Raw genomic sequence first — 20,275 nt, 5'->3', positions numbered from 1 at the left:
CAAATATTTTTTCAGAGCTAGATGCAGAAAAAAATTATTTTTAATTTGCAACCTGATGGAGGTCAGTATAGATGGACTAATAGACCAAGTCCCACACACCGCTAGAAGCCCAACTATTTTTTCAGAGCTAGATGCAGAAAAAAATTATATTCAATTTGCAACCTGCTGGAGGTCAGTATAGAAGGACTAATAGAACAAGTCCCACACACTGCTAGAAGCCCAAATATTTTTTCAGAGCTAAATGAAGAAAAAAAGTATTTTTAATTTGCAAACTGATGGAGGTCAGTATAGATGGACTAATAGACCAAGTCCCACACACTGCTAGAAGCCCAAATATTTTTTCAGAGCTAGATGCAGAAAAAAATTATTTTTAATTTGCAACCTGATGGAGGTCTGTATAGATGGACTAATAGACCAAGTCCCACACACTGCTAGAAGCCCAAATATTTTTTCAGAGCTAGATGCAGAAAAAAATTATTTTTAATTTGCAACCTGATGGAGGTCAGTATAGATGGACTAATAGACCAAGTCCCACACACCGCTAGAAGCCCAAATATTTTTTCAGAGCTAGATGCAGAAAAAAATTATTTTTAATTTGCAACCTGATGGAGGTCAGTATAGATGGACTAATAGACCAAGTCCCACACACTGCTAGAAGCCCAAATATTTTTTCAGAGCTAGATGCAGAAAAAAATTATTTTTAATTTGCAACCTGATGGAGGTCAGTATAGATGGACTAATAGACCAAGTCCCACACACCGCTAGAAGCCCAAATATTTTTTCAGAGCTAGATGCAGAAAAAAATTATTTTTAATTTGCAACCTGATGGAGGTCAGTATAGATGGACTAATAGACCAAGTCCCACACACCGCTAGAAGCCCAAATATTTTTTCAGAGCTAGATGCAGAAAAAAATTATTTTTAATTTGCAACCTGATGGAGGTCAGTATAGATGGACTAATAGACCAAGTCCCACACACCGCTAGAAGCCCAAATATTTTTTCAGAGCTAGATGCAGAAAAAAAATATTTTTAATTTGCAACCTGATGGAGGTCAGTATAGATGGACTAATAGACCAAGTCCCACACACTGCTAGAAGCCCAAATATTTTTTCAGAGCTAGATGCAGAAAAAAATTATTTTTAATTTGCAACCTGATGGAGGTCAGTATAGATGGACTAATAGACCAAGTCCCACACACCGCTAGAAGCCCAAATATTTTTTCAGAGCTAGATGCAGAAAAAAATTATTTTTAATTTGCAACCTGATGGAGGTCAGTATAGATGGACTAATAGACCAAGTCCCACACACCGCTAGAAGCCCAAATATTTTTTCAGAGCTAGATGCCGAAAAAAATTATTTTTAATTTGCAACCTGATGGAGGTCAGTATAGATGGACTAATAGACCAAGTCCCACACACTGCTAGAAGCCCAAATATTTTTTCAGAGCTAGATGCAGAAAAAAATTATTTTTAATTTGCAACCTGATGGAGGTCAGTATAGATGGACTAATAGACCAAGTACCACACACCGCTAGAAGCCCAAATATTTTTTCAGAGCTAGATGCAGAAAAAAATTATTTTTAATTTGCAACCTGATGGAGGTCAGTATAGATGGACTAATAGACCAAGTCCCACACACTGCTAGAAGCCCAAATATTTTTTCAGAGCTAGATGCAGAAAAAAATTATTTTTAATTTGCAACATGATGGAGGTCAGTATAGATGGACTAATAGACCAAGTCCCACACACCGCTAGAAGCCCAAATATTTTTTCAGAGCTAGATGCAGAAAAAAATTATATTCAGTTTGCAACCTGATGGAGGTCAGTATAGATGGACTAATAGAATGATGCTATGCCCAAAAGATTTTACTTCACTAGGTGCAGTAAAAAAACTGGTATTCTATACACAGGTGTTATATCTTGCAACACAGATTGGCTACTCCACTGACTAACACACTCTGCAATAGGCCAAAAAGGATTAGCTTTGCTAGATTCAGCCAAATGCTGTGAAAAAAACTTGCACAGCACTGGCACAGACCTGCCTGGCAAAAACTGATAGGAACTCATGTAACCTAGTCCTGAAAAGGACTCCAATTACAATTAGTCTTTACTCCCACAACCTATCTATTTAAGAGCACAGACCTCCCTGATAAAAGTCGTAGGAAATGCTGTAACCTAGTCCTTAAAAGGACTGCAATCACAACTATTCCCTACTCCCAAGCTATCTGTATATTTGTGCGAAAATTGGCTTGAAATTAACAAGGTATAGCGCACACAGCAACAGCGGTGCCGTCTAACACGCAGCTGCAGCACTGAGAAAATGATGGCGACGGGGAAAATGGCTTGGTCTTATAGGGCAAGGACATGTGACATACACTGCCAATGACACATGCCCTTGCTTGTGTGAAAAAAAGCACTTCGCTCCGTGTGTGCGCTGCTGATAGGTTGACAGATTGCACCTCCCCACTGCAAATGTGGGAAAGAGAAAAAAAATGGAGATCTTCATTGTTCCTGCAGAGATCCATCCCCTGCCCCTCCCCCCACCCCGCTGTACACTCAAACTGCGTATTAACATTAATTTTCATCATTACTGAGAAAAAATCCAGTTATGATTTTGGTGCACGAACAGTTATCGAACATAACCTCGAACAGCCTAATTTTTCTCAAATTGTTCGTGTTCGCCGAACGGCTCGAACACCGCCCAAAACAGCTCGAATTTGAGATTGGCGAACAGTTCGAGTAGAACAACGCTCATCTCTAGTGACCACCAGCTATTCCAGAGACTCTTGCCCGCTCACCTGGGAGCGCTTCTCCGCTACCTGCCTGCTTGCCTACCTGGAGGCTTCGCCGTCACGTGCTGTGACCACCTGCTATTCCAGAGACTCTCGCTTGCTCACCTGGGAGCACACATCCTCCATCTGCCTTGCTAGCCTACCTGGAGGTTCAGCCATCACAGGTCGTACCTACCCTTTACCTAGAGACTGCCCCGGTCACTTGCCGTGACCTCCAGCCCGTTCACCCAGAGACTGCCCCGGTCACTTGCCGTGACCTCCAGCCCGTTCACCCAGAGACTGCCCCGGTCACTTGCCGTGACCTCCAGCCCGTTCATCCAGAGACTGTCCCGGTCACTTGCCGTGACCTCCTACCCGTACACACAGAGACTGTCCCGGTCACCTGCTGTGACTGCCTGCCTGGTCGCCACCCGCTCCCTTACAAGGACCGCCCCCTTGTATAGTAGCTCAGAGGTTCGGCATCCCAGACCCGTTACACTCATGCTGCACATAAAACATCTGCATCTCTGGCTGATATGGGCATAAAAGGGGACAAACTTATGGTGTGTCCCCCATGGTCCCCTGACCTCTACCCCATTCAGAACCTTTGGAGCATCATTAAAAGGAGTGTCTATGATGGCGGGAGGCAGTTCACATCTGAGCAACAGCTCTGGGAGGGTATTCTGTCCTCATGCAAAACAATTGAAGCAGAAACCATCCAAAACCTGACAAATTCAATGGACGAGAGAGTTCAGAAGCTCCTTTCGAACAAGGGGTCCTATGTGAAAATGTAACATCACCTACAATAAAGTTTTGAGTTGAAAACTGTTTGATTTCAGTTTCTAACAACCTGCTAATGCTTATAATTTCAAAAATGACCATTTTTTTGGTCTTTATTAAAATGAAAAGGTTGATCGAAAACTTTGGGGGATCTAAGAGTGTGGCAACCCAGTAGTCATGATTACTTCGAATTCTGACAATATGAGGGTCATGCTGCAGGTAGTGCAGCAAGAAGGCACTTATGTGTCTTGCGCATCTCGGAGCCCCAAAATTATTTTCCGGGCTAGATGCAGCTAAAAATTATTTTTAATTTTAAATCTGGTGGAGCTTATTATAGATGGCCTAATAGGATCAGTGCTGCACACTGCTACAAAGCCCAAATTATTTTCCAGTCAAGATACAGATAAACATGATTAGTAATTTGAAAGCTTAAAACGGTTGGTAGGGTGATTTTAACCAATCATCAAGCTTTTACTTTCCCTAGGATGACACAGGGGTAGAAAAGTCGTTTCGGATCCATGATTTGTTCATCTTTATGAACGTGAGTCTGTCTACATTATCAGTGGAGAGCCGCGTGCGCTTATCTGTCAGCACACCACCAGCAGCGCTGAACACACGTTCAGACAGAACGCTGGCTGCGGGGCATGACAAGATCTCCAAGGCGTAAGTGGCTAGCTCCGGCCATTTATCCAGATTGGAAGCCCAAAAAGAGCAAGGGTCCAGTGACACAGTCGTGGCTTCAATGTTTACTTGGAGATACTCCTATACCATCGTCTCTAGGCGTTGACTATGTGTCAGACTTCTTGTCTCCTGTGGCCTTGCAAAGGATGGGCTAAAAAAGTGGTGAAATGATTCCGCAAAATTGATGTTACCAGCAGATACTGTGGTTCTGTTACGGTTTGAGTGCTGAACACTTGACGGTCCCACGGTTGGCAAGTTGGAACTGTGAGATTCACTATGTGCACCACTGGTATTTTGTGGAAAAGCACATGTAAGATTCTGCAACAGTCTCTGCTGATACTCCTGCATGCGTGCATCCCTTTCTATGGCAGGAATAATTTCTGCAAATTTACTTTTGTACCTGGGATCTAACAGTGTGGCAACCCAGTAGTCAGGATTATTTCTAATTCTCACAATTCGAGGGTCATGTTGCAGGTAGTGCAGCAAGAAGGCACTCATGTGTGTTGCGCATCCAGGAGCACCAAGTCCCTGTTGTGTTGGTGGCGAGGTAACAATCATGCTTCCTTCCTCTGTCCTCTCCCCCCAACCTCGCACAACAGAAATGTGATCAAGGTCTCCCTCATCTGATGAGTCTTCCATCAGTTCGTCCTCCACTTCTTCCTGGGCTCCTGCACCTTCCTCACTAGTTTGGCTGCTACCATGCGCCCTGGTAAAACCATCTCCCCCACCCTCACATGCCTGCCGCCTTGGTGCTGCCGACCGTCTGGACCTTGCAGATGTTAGCCCTTCCGCATACAACTCCTCCTCCTCTACTTCCTCCACCTCCTCTTGTGCCACCACCTGACTCCGAATTCTGTTTAACATGTGCTCCAGCATGTAAATCACCGGAATAGTCATGCTGATAATGGCATCGTCAGCACTAAACATCTTCGTCGCCATTTCAAAACTGTGCAGAAGGGTGCATAGGTCCCTGATCTGAGACCACTCCTCCAGCATGATTTGCCCCACCTCTGAATCTCGTTGGCCCAGGCTATACGTCAGAACGTATTGCACCAGGGCTTGTCGGTGCTGCCACAGTCGCTGCAACATGTGCAGAGTTGAATTCCACCGGGTAGGCACATCGCATTTTAGCCGGTGAAGTGGCAGGCCCAACGACTTCTGTAGAGATGTAAGTAGCTGAGCTGCGGGATGCGAACGGCGGAAGTGAGCACACAGCGACCATGCCCTCTGCAGAAGGCCATCTAGTCTGGGATAGTGGGCTAAAAATTGCTGGACAACCAGGTTCAACACGTGAGCCATACAAGGCACGTGTGTGACATTGCCCCGGCGAAGGGCCGCACCCAGGTTTGCAGCATTGTCGCACACGGCCTTCCCTGGTTTCAGGTCCAGTGGAGACAACCATTCATGAAATTGGTTCTCCAGAGCTGACCACAACTCCTCAGCTGTGTGACTCACATTTCCCAGACATTTCAAAGTAAAAACCGCCTGATGACGTTGAGCCCTACTGCCAGCATAGTAAGGAGGTGTGCAGGATCCCTTCTGCGCAGTTAGAAAGCTTGTGGCATGACCAGACAGGCTTTGGGTGCAGGTGGAAGACCGAGAGGAGGTTGAGGAGGCAGAAGCAGTGGAGGAACTTTGACATAAAGAGGATTGACGCACAACTCGTGGGGACGGCAAGACTTGGACAGCAGCCCCTTGTCCTGCTGTCACCATAGTTACCCAGTGACCAGTCAGCGACATGTAACGCCCCTGTCCATGCCTACTCGTCCAAGTGTCTGTGGTGAAATGCACCCTGTCACACACAGAGTTTCTCAAAGAAGCGGTGATGTTGTGTGCGACATGCTGGTGGAGAGCAGGCACACCTTTCTTTGAGAAGTAGTGCCGACTGGGCATCTGGTACTGGGGCACTGCGACGGACATAAGGTCTCGAAAATCCTCTGTGTCCACCAGGCGGAAAGGCAGCATTTCTGTAGCCAAGAGCTTGCAGATGGTGAAATTCAACCTCTTAGCTTTCTCATGGCTAGGAGGAAATGGTCTTTTACTTGTCCACATCTGAGGGACCGAGGGCTGGCTATTGTGCTTAGACGGGGTTGATAAGGGTGTCCCCGGCAAACTGCCGGTCTGTGAGGAAGATGCAGGCGGACATGTTAGGTTGCCTTGATCCAAAGGTGGTGCTATCGATGTCGGACAGCGCTCAACACCAGCTGGTGTTACCACCTCCAAAGAAAATGATGACCTGCCAATCACGCTGGCTGTTCCGGGTAAAGAGGTGGCAGGTCTGCGCCCCAAAACAGGTGTGACTGCTGTCCCCCCAGTCACAGAGGATGAAGAGGCCGCGGATGCACAAGATATGGCAGACGGTGGTTGGCCAGGCCGGCTAGGCCGCATTGTAGCACACTGAGCTTCCCACTGCAACTTATGCTTCATGTCCATGTGCCGGTTCATGCATGAAGTACTCAAACTATGTATTTTTTGGCCTCTACTTAGCTTTTGCTGACAAATGTTAGAGATAACACGAGTTGGGTCATCTTTATCGATCTGAAAAATTGCCCAGGCTATGCAAGGCTTAGCACCCATGCGACCTGAAGAGCCACCACGACTTGTGGTGAGAGGCAGAGTTGTGTTTGAGGATGCAGTTGTTGACGTGCTTCCAGTACTACGTCTCTGTCCAGGAAGGCGCAACCTGACCTCGTCGTCACTAGCATCTTCCTCCACCTCCTCTGCTGACCTCATCTCTTGGCTGACTGTGGGTTGACAGTAAGTGGGATCTCCAACCTCATCATCATCACCCTGTGTGTTATCACACCCGTCGTTCTCAGAGCCAACCTGTTCCTGCCCTGACAAAAAACTAAAGTTGTCGCTCCAATCAGGTATTTGAGTCTTATCATCGTCTTCCTCATTGTCTCCACCAACAGGAGTTACAGTTTGGGAATGAGGGTCTACATTATGGTCAGAACCTTCTGCGTCTGGTCCTGGATCCGACTCATAAAGATTCTGGGCATCAGTGCAGATCATTTCCTCGTCTGGATTCACAGAAGCGCTGGAGTCGACCTCTGATTCCCAGGCTATAGTATGAGTAAACAGCTCTGCAGACTCAACCATCTGTTCTACCTCATACTCAGACGGGCAGCTGGAGATTTGGGAGCTGTGAGGAAGCAAGTGCGATTTGGGTGACACCTTTGAGGACTGGAGTATTTGTGATGTTGAAGTTGATGTGGAGGAGAGCCCACTTAAAGGAGCACTTGATATCCGTTGAAGCACCTGCTGTTTTTGTGCCTCATCTGGAATTTGTAGCGATTGGCGTGGCCGTAAGAAAGGGATCTTATCACATTGTCCGCTAAAAGAAGTAGACATTTTAGTTTGGCTGGAAGATGGTCTTTCTTCTGCAGATGTTACTGTTGCTTTAACACCTACCCCACGGACACAACCTTTTTTCCCCTTCCCAACACACCTATTCCCCTTTCCACCAGCAGCAGGCCTTTTTCCACTCATTTTGGTGGTTAACTAATTCACAACTCTGGAGTTGTTTGCACAAAAAAACAATGGATGGTAACCGAGCAGAGCTGAGTGGCCAAACTGTGGTATTAGGCCAAAACTATTGGCTGGGTTAGATGCAGAAAAAAATTATATTCAATTTGCAACCTGATGGAGGTCAGTATAGATGGACTAATACAACAAGTCCCACACACAGCTAGAAGCCCAATATTTTTTCAGAGGTAGATGCAGAAAAAAATATATTCAGTTTGCATCCTGATGGAGGTCAGTATAGATGGACTAATACAACAAGTCCCACACACAGCTAGAAGCCCAAATATTTTTTCAGAGGTACTGTAGATGAGATAAAAATTATTTTTAATTTGAAACCTGATGGAGGTCAGTATAGATGGACTAATAGAGAAAGTCTGACACACTGCTAGAAGGCCAAATATTTTCTCAGAGCTAGATGCAGAAAAAAATTTGATTCAGTTTGCAACCTGATGGAGGTCTGTATAGATGGATTAATAGAACAAGACCCACACACAGCTAGAAGCTCAATATTTTTTCAGAGGTAGATGCAGAAAAAAATATATTCAGTTTGCAACCTGATGGAGGTCAGTATAGATGGACTAATACAACAAGTCCCACACACAACTAGAAGCCCAATATTTTTTCAGAGGTAGATGCAGATAAAAATATATTCAGTTTGCAACCTGATGGAGGTCAGTATAGATGGACTAATACAACAAGTCCCACACACAGCTAGAAGCCCAAATATTTTTCAGAGGTACTGTAGATGCAGATAAAAATTATTTTGAATTTGCAACCTGATGGAGGTCAGTATAGATGGACTAATAGAGAAAGTCCGACACACTGCTAGAAGGCCAAATATTTTTTCAGAGGTACTGTAGATGCAGATAAAAATTATTTTGAATTTGCAACCTGATGGAGGTCAGTATAGATGGACTAATAGAGAAAGTCCGACACACTGCTAGAAGGCCAAATATTTTTTCAGAGGTACTGTAGATGCAGATAAAAATTATTTTTAATTTGCAACCTGATGGAGGTCAGTATAGATGGACTAATAGAGAAATTCCGACACACTACTAGAAGGCCAAATATTTTTTCAGAGCTAGATGCAGAAAAAAATTATATTCAGTTTGCAACCTGATGGAGGTCAGTATAGATGGACTAATACAACAAGTCCCACACACAGCTAGAAGCCCAAGATTTTTTCAGAGGTAGATGCAGAAAAAAATATATTCAGTTTGCAACCTGATGGAGGTCAGTATAGATGGACTAATACAACAAGTCCCACACACAGCTAGAAGCCCAATATTTTTTCAGAGGTAGACGCAGAAAAAAATATATTCAGTTTGCAACCTGATGGAGGTCAGTATAGATGGACTAATACAACAAGTCCCACACACAGCTAGAAGCCCAAATATTTTTTCAGAGGTACTGTAGATGCAGATAAAAATTATTTTTAATTTGCAACCTGATGGAGGTCAGTATAGATGGACTAATAGAGAAAGTCCGACACACTACTAGAATGCCAAATATTTTTTCAGAGCTAGATGCAGAAAAAAATTATATTCAGTTTGCAACCTGATGGAGGTCAGTATAGATGGATTAATAGAACAAGACCCACACACAGCTAGAAGCCCAATATTTTTTCAGAGGTAGATGCAGAAAAAAATATATTCAGTTTGCAACCTGATGGAGGTCAGTATAGATGGACTAACAGAGAAAGTCCCACACACTACTAGAAGGCCAAATATTTTTTCAGAGCTAGATGCAGAAAAAAATTATATTCAGTTTGCAACCTGATGGAGGTCAGTATAGATGGATTAATAGAACAAGACCCACACACAGCTAGAAGCCCAATATTTTTTCAGAGGTAGATGCAGAAAAAAATATATTCAGTTTGCAACCTGATGGAGGTCAGTATAGATGGACTAACAGAGAAAGTCCCACACACAGCTAGAAGCCCAAATATTTTTTCAGAGGTACTGTAGATGCAGATAAAAATTATTTTGAATTTGCAACCTGATGGAGGTCAGTATAGATGGACTAATAGAGAAAGTCCGACACACTGCTAGAAGGCCAAATATTTTTTCAGAGGTACTGTAGATGCAGATAAAAATTATTTTGAATTTGCAACCTGATGGAGGTCAGTATAGATGGACTAATAGAGAAAGTCCGACACACTGCTAGAAGGCCAAATATTTTTTCAGAGGTACTGTAGATGCAGATAAAAATTATTTTTAATTTGCAACCTGATGGAGGTCAGTATAGATGGACTAATAGAGAAATTCCGACACACTACTAGAAGGCCAAATATTTTTTCAGAGCTAGATGCAGAAAAAAATTATATTCAGTTTGCAACCTGATGGAGGTCAGTATAGATGGACTAATACAACATGTCCCACCCACAGCTAGAAGCCCAAGATTTTTTCAGAGGTAGATGCAGAAAAAAATATATTCAGTTTGCAACCTGATGGAGGTCAGTATAGATGGACTAATACAACAAGTCCCACACACAGCTAGAAGCCCAATATTTTTTCAGAGGTAGATGCAGAAAAAAATATATTCAGTTTGCAACCTGATGGAGGTCAGTATAGATGGACTAATACAACAAGTCCCACACACAGCTAGAAGCCCAAATATTTTTTCAGAGGTACTGTAGATGCAGATAAAAATTATTTTTAATTTGCAACCTGATGGAGGTCAGTATAGATGGACTAATAGAGAAAGTCCGACACACTACTAGAAGGCCAAATATTTTTTCAGAGCTAGATGCAGAAAAAAATTATATTCAGTTTGCAACCTGATGGAGGTCAGTATAGATGGATTAATAGAAGAAGACCCACACACAGCTAGAAGCCCAATATTTTTTCAGAGGTAGATGCAGAAAAAAATATATTCAGTTTGCAACCTGATGGAGGTCAGTATAGATGGACTAACAGAGAAAGTCCCACACACTACTAGAAGGCCAAATATTTTTTCAGAGCTAGATGCAGAAAAAAATTATATTCAGTTTGCAACCTGATGGAGGTCAGTATAGATGGATTAATAGAACAAGACCCACACACAGCTAGAAGCCCAATATTTTTTCAGAGGTAGATGCAGAAAAAAATATATTCAGTTTGCAACCTGATGGAGGTCAGTATAGATGGACTAACAGAGAAAGTCCCACACACAGCTAGAAGCCCAAATATTTTTTCAGAGGTACTGTAGATGCAGATAAAAATTATTTTGAATTTGCAACCTGATGGAGGTCAGTATAGATGGACTAATAGAGAAAGTCCGACACACTGCTAGAAGGCCAAATATTTTTTCAGAGGTACTGTAGATGCAGATAAAAATTATTTTGAATTTGCAACCTGATGGAGGTCAGTATAGATGGACTAATAGAGAAAGTCCGACACACTGCTAGAAGGCCAAATATTTTTTCAGAGGTACTGTAGATGCAGATAAAAATTATTTTTAATTTGCAACCTGATGGAGGTCAGTATAGATGGACTAATAGAGAAAGTCCGACACACTACTAGAAGGCCAAATATTTTTTCAGAGCTAGATGCAGAAAAAAATTATATTCAGTTTGCAACCTGATGGAGGTCAGTATCGATGGACTAATACAACAAGTCCCACACACAGCTAGAAGCCCAATATTTTTTCAGAGGTAGATGCAGAAAAAAATATATTCAGTTTGCAACCTGATGGAGGTCAGTATAGATGGACTAATACAACAAGTCCCACACACAGCTAGAAGCCCAATATTTTTTCAGAGGTAGATGCAGAAAAAAATATATTCAGTTTGCAACCTGATGGAGGTCAGTATAGATGGACTAATACAACAAGTCCCACACACAGCTAGAAGCCCAAATATTTTTTCAGAGGTACTGTAGATGCAGATAAAAATTATTTTTAATTTGCAACCTGATGGAGGTCAGTATAGATGGACTAATAGAGAAAGTCCGACACACTACTAGAAGGCCAAATATTTTTTCAGAGCTAGATGCAGAAAAAAATTATATTCAGTTTGCAACCTGATGGAGGTCAGTATAGATGGATTAATAGAACAAGACCCACACACAGCTAGAAGCCCAATATTTTTTCAGAGGTAGATGCAGAAAAAAATATATTCAGTTTGCAACCTGATGGAGGTCAGTATAGATGGACTAACAGAGAAAGTCCCACACACTACTAGAAGGCCAAATATTTTTTCAGAGCTAGATGCAGAAAAAAATTATATTCAGTTTGCAACCTGATGGAGGTCAGTATAGATGGATTAATAGAACAAGACCCACACACAGCTAGAAGCCCAATATTTTTTCAGAGGTAGATGCAGAAAAAAATATATTCAGTTTGCAACCTGATGGAGGTCAGTATAGATGGAGTAACAGAGAAAGTCCCACACACAGCTAGAAGCCCAAATATTTTTTCAGAGGTACTGTAGATGCAGATAAAAATTATTTTGAATTTGCAACCTGATGGAGGTCAGTATAGATGGACTAATAGAGAAAGTCCGACACACTGCTAGAAGGCCAAATATTTTTTCAGAGGTACTGTAGATGCAGATAAAAATTATTTTGAATTTGCAACCTGATGGAGGTCAGTATAGATGGACTAATAGAGAAAGTCCGACACACTGCTAGAAGGCCAAATATTTTTTCAGAGGTACTGTAGATGCAGATAAAAATTATTTTTAATTTGCAACCTGATGGAGGTCAGTATAGATGGACTAATAGAGAAAGTCCGACACACTACTAGAAGGCCAAATATTTTTTCAGAGCTAGATGCAGAAAAAAATTATATTCAGTTTGCAACCTGATGGAGGTCAGTATAGATGGACTAATACAACAAGTCCCACACACAGCTAGAAGCCCAATATTTTTTCAGAGCTAGATGCAGAAAAAAATATATTCAGTTTGCAACCTGATGGAGGTCAGTATAGATGGACTAATACAACAAGTCCCACACACAGCTAGAAGCCCAATATTTTTTCAGAGGTAGATGCAGAAAAAAATATATTCAGTTTGCAACCTGATGGAGGTCAGTATAGATGGACTAATACAACAAGTCCCACACACAGCTAGAAGCCCAAATATTTTTTCAGAGGTACTGTAGATGCAGATAAAAATTATTTTTAATTTGCAACCTGATGGAGGTCAGTATAGATGGACTAATAGAGAAAGTCCGACACACTACTAGAAGGCCAAATATTTTTTCAGAGCTAGATGCAGAAAAAAATTATATTCAGTTTGCAACCTGATGGAGGTCAGTATAGATGGATTAATAGAACAAGACCCACACACAGCTAGAAGCCCAATATTTTTTCAGAGGTAGATGCAGAAAAAAATATATTCAGTTTGCAACCTGATGGAGGTCAGTATAGATGGACTAACAGAGAAAGTCCCACACACTACTAGAAGGCCAAATATTTTTTCAGAGCTAGATGCAGAAAAAAATTATATTCAGTTTGCAACCTGATGGAGGTCAGTATAGATGGATTAATAGAACAAGACCCACACACAGCTAGAAGCCCAATATTTTTTCAGAGGTAGATGCAGAAAAAAATATATTCAGTTTGCAACCTGATGGAGGTCAGTATAGATGGACTAACAGAGAAAGTCCCACACACAGCTAGAAGCCCAAATATTTTTTCAGAGGTACTGTAGATGCAGATAAAAATTATTTTGAATTTGCAACCTGATGGAGGTCAGTATAGATGGACTAATAGAGAAAGTCCGACACACTGCTAGAAGGCCAAATATTTTTTCAGAGGTACTGTAGATGCAGGTAAAAATTATTTTGAATTTGCAACCTGATGGAGGTCAGTATAGATGGACTAATAGAGAAAGTCCGACACACTGCTAGAAGGCCAAATATTTTTTCAGAGGTACTGTAGATGCAGATAAAAATTATTTTGAATTTGCAACCTGATGGAGGTCAGTATAGATGGACTAATAGAGAAAGTCCGACACACTGCTAGAAGGCCAAATATTTTTTCAGAGGTACTGTAGATGCAGATAAAAATTATTTTTAATTTGCAACCTGATGGAGGTCAGTATAGATGGACTAATAGAGAAAGTCCGACACACTACTAGAAGGCCAAATATTTTTTCAGAGCTAGATGCAGAAAAAAATTATATTCAGTTTGCAACCTGATGGAGGTCAGTATAGATGGACTAATACAACAAGTCCCACACACAGCTAGAAGCCCAATATTTTTTCAGAGGTAGATGCAGAAAAAAATATATTCAGTTTGCAACCTGATGGAGGTCAGTATAGATGGACTAATACAACAAGTCCCACACACAGCTAGAAGCCCAATATTTTTTCAGAGGTAGATGCAGAAAAAAATATATTCAGTTTGCAACCTGATGGAGGTCAGTATAGATGGACTAATACAACAAGTCCCACACACAGCTAGAAGCCCAAATATTTTTTCAGAGGTACTGTAGATGCAGATAAAAATTATTTTTAATTTGCAACCTGATGGAGGTCAGTATAGATGGACTAATAGAGAAAGTCCGACACACTACTAGAAGGCCAAATATTTTTTCAGAGCTAGATGCAGAAAAAAATTATATTCAGTTTGCAACCTGATGGAGGTCAGCATAGATGGATTAATAGAACAAGACCCACACACAGCTAGAAGCCCAATATTTTTTCAGAGGTAGATGCAGAAAAAAATATATTCAGTTTGCAACCTGATGGAGGTCAGTATAGATGGACTAACAGAGAAAGTCCCACACACTACTAGAAGGCCAAATATTTTTTCAGAGCTAGATGCAGAAAAAAATTATATTCAGTTTGCAACCTGATGGAGGTCAGTATAGATGGATTAATAGAACAAGACCCACACACAGCTAGAAGCCCAATATTTTTTCAGAGGTAGATGCAGAAAAAAATATATTCAGTTTGCAACCTGATGGAGGTCAGTATAGATGGACTAACAGAGAAAGTCCCACACACAGCTAGAAGCCCAAATATTTTTTCAGAGGTACTGTAGATGCAGATAAAAATTATTTTGAATTTGCAACCTGATGGAGGTCAGTATAGATGGACTAATAGAGAAAGTCCGACACACTGCTAGAAGGCCAAATATTTTTTCAGAGGTACTGTAGATGCAGGTAAAAATTATTTTGAATTTGCAACCTGATGGAGGTCAGTATAGATGGACTAATAGAGAAAGTCCGACACACTGCTAGAAGGCCAAATATTTTTTCAGAGGTACTGTAGATGCAGATAAAAATTATTTTTAATTTGCAACCTGATGGAGGTCAGTATAGATGGACTAATAGAGAAAGTCCGACACACTACTAGAAGGCCAAATATTTTTTCAGAGCTAGATGCAGAAAAAAATTATATTCAGTTTGCAACCTGATGGAGGTCAGTATAGATGGACTAATACAACAAGTCCCACACACAGCTAGAAGCCCAATATTTTTTCAGAGGTAGATGCAGAAAAAAATATATTCAGTTTGCAACCTGATGGAGGTCAGTATAGATGGACTAATACAACAAGTCCCACACACAGCTAGAAGCCCAATATTTTTTCAGAGGTAGATGCAGAAAAAAATATATTCAGTTTGCAACCTGATGGAGGTCAGTATAGATGGACTAATACAACAAGTCCCACACACAGCTAGAAGCCCAAATATTTTTTCAGAGGTACTGTAGATGCAGATAAAAATTATTTTTAATTTGCAACCTGATGGAGGTCAGTATAGATGGACTAATAGAGAAAGTCCGACACACTACTAGAAGGCCAAATATTTTTTCAGAGCTAGATGCAGAAAAAAATTATATTCAGTTTGCAACCTGATGGAGGTCAGTATAGATGGATTAATAGAACAAGACCCACACACAGCTAGAAGCCCAATATTTTTTCAGAGGTAGATGCAGAAAAAAATATATTCAGTTTGCAACCTGATGGAGGTCAGTATAGATGGACTAACAGAGAAAGTCCCACACACTACTAGAAGGCCAAATATTTTTTCAGAGCTAGATGCAGAAAAAAATTATATTCAGTTTGCAACCTGATGGAGGTCAGTATAGATGGATTAATAGAACAAGACCCACACACAGCTAGAAGCCCAATATTTTTTCAGAGGTAGATGCAGAAAAAAATATATTCAGTTTGCAACCTGATGGAGGTCAGTATAGATGGACTAACCGAGAAAGTCCCACACACAGCTAGAAGCCCAAATATTTTTTCAGAGGTACTGTAGATGCAGATAAAAATTATTTTGAATTTGCAACCTGATGGAGGTCAGTATAGATGGACTAATAGAGAAAGTCCGACACACTGCTAGAAGGCCAAATATTTTTTCAGAGGTACTGTAGATGCAGATAAAAATTATTTTGAATTTGCAACCTGATGGAGGTCAGTATAGATGGACTAATAGAGAAAGTCCGACACACTGCTAGAAGCCAAATATTTTTTCAGAGGTACTGTAGATGCAGATAAAAATTATTTTTAATTTGCAACCTGATGGAGGTCAGTATAGATGGACTAATAGAGAAAGTCCGACACACTACTAGAAGGCCAAATATTTTTTCAGAGCTAGATGCAGAAAAAAATTATATTCAGTTTGCAACCTGATGGAGGTCAGTATAGATGGACTAATACAACAAGTCCCACACACAGCTAGAAGCCCAATATTTTTTCAGAGGTAGATGCAGAAAAAAATATATTCAGTTTGCAACCTGATGGAGGTCAGTATAGATGGACTAATACAACAAGTCCCACACACAGCTAGAAGCCCAATATTTTTTCAGAGGTAGATGCAGAAAAAAATATATTCAGTTTGCAACCTGATGGAGGTCAGTATAGATGGACTAACCGAGAAAGTCCCACACACAGCTAGAAGCCCAAATATTTTTTCAGAGGTACTGTAGATGCAGATAAAAATTATTTTGAATTTGCAACCTGATGGAGGTCAGTATAGATGGACTAATAGAGAAAGTCCGACACACTGCTAGAAGGCCAAATATTTTTTCAGAGGTACTGTAGATGCAGATAAAAATTATTTTGAATTTGCAACCTGATGGAGGTCAGTATAGATGGACTAATAGAGAAAGTCCGACACACTACTAGAAGGCCAAATATTTTTTCAGAGCTAGATGCAGAAAAATATTATATTCAGTTTGCAACCTGATGGAGGTCAGTATAGATGGACTAATACAACAAGTCCCACACACAGCTAGAAGCCCAATATTTTTTCAGAGGTAGATGCAGAAAAAAATATATTCAGTTTGCTACCTGATGGAGGTCAGTATAGATGGACTAATACAACAAGTCACACACACAGCTAGAAGCCCAAATATTTTTTCAGAGGTACTGTAGATGCAGATAAAAATTATTTTGAATTTGCAACCTGATGGAGGTCAGTATAGATGGACTAATAGAGAAAGTCCGACACACTGCTAGAAGGCCAAATATTTTTTCAGAGCTAGATGTGACGCGCCCCTGGGCCTGCTGTGTCGCGCAGCGTCTCGCGCTCGGGGGCTTACCCGGAACCAGATCACATGAGGGTTGTAGTCTCCGAGTGGCGGGGACCCGGTCCGTGCCCAGGGAGTCAAACTCAGTGTGTGGCAGTCTTGATAGGTGTTATTTGAGTGTCGACTACGCCACCCGTTGATTTGCAGCTATGGAGCTGCCCCTGCAGGGCAGACCGCTGAGGCCGGTGTAGAATTGTGCAGCGTGATAGTATAACCCCCAACGGGAGGGGTATGGCCTCAGGGCAGCCGACGTGGAAGATGAGGGTAGCAGGAACCACTCAGAGACGGTGCGGTGTAATTCAGGGTCTTTACTGGTAACAACGATAGACCCTCCCGGAGTACTTGCTAGCGAACGGGGCCTGGTCAGTCCTTGAGCAGATGGGATCTCCCCTGGCCAGGCGGAGTTGTAGGCCTCCCAAACTGACTGTACTCTTCTGGCTACCTTGCTAGAAGCGGATATAAGTAGCCCACGTCCCTGAGTGTGCCGTGTGGTGCTCACCCGTATGGCCGGTGACTCGGGGCCTTCTAATGGCTTCCGCTCCACGATGGCGGTGCTGGTCCCACGCGTGTGACCTTGCCTTCGGGTTTCTGGGCCTGAGGACCTGAAACCCCCTGCCGGTCGGCTTCTGCTGCTGGGTAAGAGTTAGTCCCCACAGCCTCGGACGCCGGGTCCGGTAAGAAAGCTTCTCAGTCAGGGCGAGCTCTGCAGCTGCCAGCCCCTGACTCGTAGTAGTATTGCTCCCACTGAGCTTCTGCTGTTTCTTCCTATGACTGTTTCTTGTCTCTGCTTCTTCTCTACTCCTCACCCTGCCTCAGCCCCGGGTTTATAAAGGGGAAGTTCTTCCCCTCCCAAGACTGGGCAGGAGGTGTGGCTTGCACAGGATCCCTGACCAAAGGACCTCCCACCTGCTCTCAGACATAACATTACATTACTGTGGGAAACCAGACCCCTGGGGTGCCACATTCCCCCCTAGTGAAATTTAGTACTCCGGGACTAAACATATTTTAGAAAAACATAACAAGATATAACAACAATAACAGTACAATAAGAAGAAACACATAAAGGTGGTCACGGCATGTCCGTAACCGGGTGCAGTCTTTGAAGAAAAGCAAGGTGTCCATTTCACCAAAACAGGGAGACGTAACCAGGTAGGGGTTTGTCCTGCCCCGAGTCCTTAACAGTCTTTAGTCCATCCTGGGTTACGCTCCAACTATGTACAAGGGATTCCCGGTAAATCCACCAAGGACTCCTACAAATAACTAGAAACACAAAATTATACACAAGCAACAATACACAGGTAAACATAAATAAAACAATTTATACACTTCAAATCCTCCAACGTGCGGGTAACTGGCCTCTAGTGGCCCTAGTGGACCTACGGAGCTGACTGTCTAGCCCTGAACTACAGGGTGTAGGAGCTGTCAAGGGTAAACTGGGCAGCTGTCTACCGGCTTTTTGGCTCACTAGGGATATGGCAGGCTCACTGCAAGCAGAGGGTTGATCCTCCTGGTCTGCTGGTGTGGGGTCTTCTGCCTCCTGGACCGGCTGTTCTTCCAGCTCTACCTGTTGCTCCGTAGGTGCTTGGGATGCTGGTTGGAGGAAGGTGAGTACGGGTACCACAACTGCACCATTGACTTGAGTCCAAGACCGAGGGAAGTCCCCGAGCACAGTACTAACCATATCTTCCCTTTCCTCTACGGGTCGATGGTCTTCTTGTTCCTCTTCAGGGTTCCTCAGTTGTTCGGGACACTTTTTCAGGTGGTCCCGGGATACAATGGCTGTGGTTTCCCCTCCGTCTTTACTGATGGTACAAACCTTCGGGTTCTCGTGGCTTGAGGGCAGTACGGTGTACGGGTCCTTCTCCCACTGGTCGTCCAACTTGTGGAGCCGTCTCTTCCTCTTCAAGACCTGCTCTCCGGGTACCAGGGGAACAGCGGGAGCATACTGGTTGTAAGTTTTCTCTTGTCTTTCCCTAGCCTGACAGAGACTTCGCTCCACGCTCTCCTGTACTCTCCGGTACTGCTGCTGCCTCTCTGTGTCCCAGTCTGCTTCTGGTGAAGTGTCCTCAGGTGTCAGGACTCCCATTTCCAGGTCAACAGGTAACTTACCAGGTCTTGCCCTCATTAGGTAAGCCGGGGTACAGTTGGTGGAACCTACCGGGATGTGGTTGTATAGGTCCACCAGATCGGGCAGCTTCTCAGGCCACAGACTGCGTTCTTCCAGGGGCAACATTTTCAGAAGATCCATTACCACCTGGTTCATTTTCTCACAAAGTCCATTAGTTTGCGGATGATAGGGTGTCGTCCTTATCTTCCGGCAGCCATACAGAGTGCAGAATTCTTGGAAGACCTCCGCTTCAAAGGCAGGTCCCTGGTCTGTCAACACTTGGTCCTGGTACCCGTGTGGACGGCAGAAATGCTGCTGGAAGGCTCTCGCTGCTGTTCGAGCTGTTAAGTCCTTGACGGGGACGACAACCAAGAACCGGGAGTAGTGATCCACGATGGTTAGTGCGTAGACGTAGCCACTTCTGCTTGGGGTCAGTTTTACATGATCCAAGGCTACCAGTTCCAACGGCTGCCGGGTGACGATGGACTGCAGGGGAGTCTTCTGGCTGGCACGGTCCTTCCTTCTTAGGTTGCACGGGCCACAGTCTCTGCACCACTTCTCAATGGTTCCCCTCATGCCTACCCAGTGGAATCGCTCGCGCAGCAGGAATTCCAGCTTCTTCCACCCGAAGTGTCCAGCTCCGTCGTGGTATGCCTCCATCACCATGGCTGCGTCTCTTCGTGGCACCACTACTTGCCAGAGTAGTTCATGCGTCCGGGAGTTAACCATTCTGCGGCACAACTTCCCCTTGTAAAGGAACAGTCGACTCCTCTCTGCCCATAGTTGTTTGGCTTCCTCCGGAGCGTCTGGCTCAAGGCAAGCCTCCGGGCGAGTCAGCATCTCCTTCACCAGTCGGACGGCAGGGTCGCTGTCTTGCGTTTCCGCCCAGTTGTAGTGAGGTAAGGGGTTCAACGTAGCAGCCTGCTTACTCCTTACCCGGTGG

This window comes from Phyllobates terribilis, unplaced genomic scaffold, assembly GCF_046119375.1.
Source record: "Phyllobates terribilis strain yellow unplaced genomic scaffold, ASM4611937v1 Scaffold_11__3_contigs__length_659146591, whole genome shotgun sequence".
Lineage (NCBI taxonomy): Eukaryota > Metazoa > Chordata > Amphibia > Anura > Dendrobatidae > Phyllobates > Phyllobates terribilis.
The sequence above is the reverse complement of the archived record's forward strand: the minus strand, read 5'-3'. Positions refer to the sequence as shown.